General features: G+C 50.7%; 1 pseudogene; it reads right to left on the bottom strand.

Annotated features, from left to right (window-relative positions):
* LOC104999659 overlaps window positions 1-2820 on the bottom strand; it is a 52288-nt pseudogene extending 49468 nt beyond the window's left edge.
* Window positions 2821-3337: the final 517 nt, after the last annotated feature.

Below are 3337 nucleotides of genomic sequence, written 5' to 3'. Positions count from 1 at the left end.
AAGATCCTACCAGACCCACTCCCATAATATACATTCTAAAATATCAGGATTAGTCAGAAGGTTTTCAGGTAGGAGAAACTGTCCTCAAGCAGGATACATTGTTGCTATATAATCCCTAGTACAGAGTTGAAGCTGAGTTGTTGGTTGTGTAATCATCAGTTTGAGGCTTAAAGGAAAAAACATTTTATGTGACTAAGACTAAGAAATGTAGAGGGGAAAAACATTTGTCCCTTCTTCCTCCTTGAGAATTCGAGACCCCTATCTCCTCCTTGAGAGCCCCAGACCCCTTTCTCCTCCTCAGGGAACCTAGACGTGTTATCAACCTGCCTAGGAATTGACTCACTCAATCCCTGCCCCTTGGCTCAGGGCTCTCCACCATCCTCAGTCCCTCTGGCTGCACCACCCCCAGGATACCATCTGCAGTGCCCAGAGTCCAAAATGCTCCTTCCTCTTCCACCCTGTCTACATCACAACTGCCCTGGAGGGTTTTAGGAGGACAGCAGTCCTTGGAAAAACACCCACCTTCTGACTGCGCCTGCTGACTTCCCTGGTGGATTTCCCTGGTGGCTCAGATGGTAAAGCGTCTGCCTGCAATGCGGGAGACCCAGGTTCGATCCCTGGGTTGGGAAGATCTCCTGGAGAAGGAAATGGCAACCAACTCCAGTATTCCCGCCTGGAGAATCCCAGGGACAGAGGAGCCTGGTAGGCTACAGTCCACGGGGTCGCAAAGAGTCGGACACAACTGAGCGACTTCACCTTCTGACTGTGCCACTGGGAGGAACCCAGGTCCTCCCCCTTGGCCCTGAACGGATGGTGCCTGGACAGCTCTTCCATCAGTCAGTCAGTCAGGAGCCTTTCCTGCTTCTTGGGAGCTCAGGCCCATGGATGTGGCACCACCGGCCTCCAAAATACATTTCCACCTCACCCCAGGCAAAGTGCAAATGGTATGCTTTTCCCCCCAAACAACGTGCAAATATTATTTAGATAAAACCTTTATCTATATTTAAAACAGTGAATTTGTTGTTGTTCAGTCACATCCCATTCTTTGCCATCCTATGGACTGCAGCATGTCAGGCTTCCCTGTCCTTCACTGTCTCCCAGAGTTTGACAAAATTCATGTCCACTGAATAGATGATGCCATCCAACCATTTCTTGCCTTGGTCACCCTTCTTCTCCTGCCCTTAACCTTTCCCAGCACAATGGTCTTTTCCAATGAATTGGCTCTTCACATCAGATGGACAACATATTGGAGCTACAGCTTCAGCATCAGTCCTTCCAATGAATTACTTTAAAAAGCATTGAATTAATCACATATTTATTTCCAAATTTTGGTAGGTTTACATAAGGATCCCATGTTCCCTGCTAACATGCCCCCACTGCTAACACAGGGCCTTCCACAGAGCAGAAGCTCCATGAAGTAATAAATGTGGAATAAATGAGCCAGTGAGCAGGGGACTTATTAAGTTGGATCAGATTTCTTTTTTACTTCCTTAAATAATAGCCCAAAAAGGTGCAACTGAACAGGGATAGCTTAGCTGTATTAAATGACAGACAAGAAATATAAGAAGCAAGAACTCACCTCAATTACATTTTATCTCTTAATTCTTCCCCAATGATATTACAGTTAAGTCTTTTCACATTTCCAAAATAGTTCTGTTCCAATTCCATTTCATCTTGTTCAGGGTCACAGAACAAAATGGAAGAGTTCCCAATCACTTTTAAAAAACAGCAGAACTCTTGTTCTCGAACTGGGTAAGCACAAACACGCTGTGATCAGCATCATCCACAAAGCTAAGACACTGAAGTTTATTTAGCCTTCTATGAAAACAGCCAAAGTTTGAAAAATTCCTAAAGAAAAGAGAGATGAATCTGCATGTCATCGGAGAGAAGAGGAACACAAAGATGCTTCACACTGGTTCCCCCAGCTGGCCCGGGCCCTCACTTCTGAGAAGGCCGGCTGCTTCCTCCTCAATCACAGAGGGAAGGATCAGCCTGGCTGCTGCTCTGGCTCAGGCCCCCTCTTCCTCCTCCCCCTCAGCCTCTGCAGACAGCGGTGGGAAGGCCCTCAGAGCCCTTTGTTTGACCCTGAGCAGAAATACCCTGACTTGCCACTTTCTGGTCTCCACATAGGCCCGGGGACTCCACAGGAACTCAGTGAGCGGGGTCATTGTCAGGCACCTGCTGGCACTCCAGGTACCCATCCCGCACCCACACTTGGGTCAGTACCTCCCTGGGCTCCCCAAAGATCAAGTGCTCACTCCAGACACACCCTCCCATCCTGCTAAGTGTTCCCCAGACTTCCTCCTCAGTGTCAGGTCCCCTGCTAGAAGGATCAGGCTCAGGGCCGTCACCAGGAGGCCAGCCTTGAGCATGTTCTGCCCATCCCTCTGCATCTCATTGAGGGTGAGGCCCAGGATGGGGACCAGGAAGTAGATGTGCTCTCTGGGATCTACCTCCTTCACCTACACGCTAAAGACCGGGGCAGGCACTGTGTGGCTTTACGGAAGACCACCGGGAAGTGAGCCTGGTTATCCCTGAGAACCGTACTCTGCATTTCAGCCTGAGAGATTGGCTCCTTGGTGCTATACTTGAGCAGCAGGAACCCCAGTAGTTCAGCTGTCATCACATTCAGAGCCTTTAGCAAGGACTCTGCATGGGTGACCCAGAGGAAGAGGAGACTGGGCAGGAGGAGGTCATAGGGGATGAGGCCTCCTCTGCCTCAGCCCCCCTAAGTTGCACCTCCACTGGGTCCTGGGCCTGGTTTTGGCATTGAAGGTCTTCCTTGGGCTTGCTGAGTTCACTCATCTCAACCATGAGCATGATGACTGGGATCGAACCATTGAGAGGAGTGATGCAGGGGACAGACGGGGACCTCGGGCCTGGCGGGGGTGGGGGCGGGGGCTGGGCCCGGAAGGGCGGTGAATGGTCAGTTGAGAGACATGCTCTGGACTGCTCTGACTCAGGCCACTTACAGATCCCCTTCTGAGGGCTGCTCTTGGGCCTCACAAGGGCGTTCCTCCTTGGTCGACTTTCCAGTATCAAGTGAGGAAGTGAGATGGCTCCTGAGGGTGCAGCCAGCACAGCCAGTACTTCATGGGATGACAGGGGAAGTGATTTGCGGTGTGTTAGGTCCCATCTAATCTGGGATGGGGAGTCCTTGGTGCACACCAAGGGCCCCCGCCTCACCTTGACTCCTCACACTGCCTGGACCTTGTACTCTGTGACCTCAGGACACATTCTCAGACCTAGGTCTTCACCTCGAGGTTCCTGAAGTCCTTGTGAGAAGTAACAAAGGCTCATATCCAGTGTCGACTGTAGCACAGCCCTAGGCCTTCTG

This window comes from Bison bison, unplaced genomic scaffold (assembly GCF_000754665.1).
Source record: "Bison bison bison isolate TAMUID 2011002044 unplaced genomic scaffold, Bison_UMD1.0 scf7180017864360, whole genome shotgun sequence".
NCBI classification, from domain to species: Eukaryota; Metazoa; Chordata; class Mammalia; order Artiodactyla; family Bovidae; genus Bison; species Bison bison.
The sequence above is the reverse complement of the archived record's forward strand: the minus strand, read 5'-3'. Positions and strand labels throughout refer to the sequence as shown.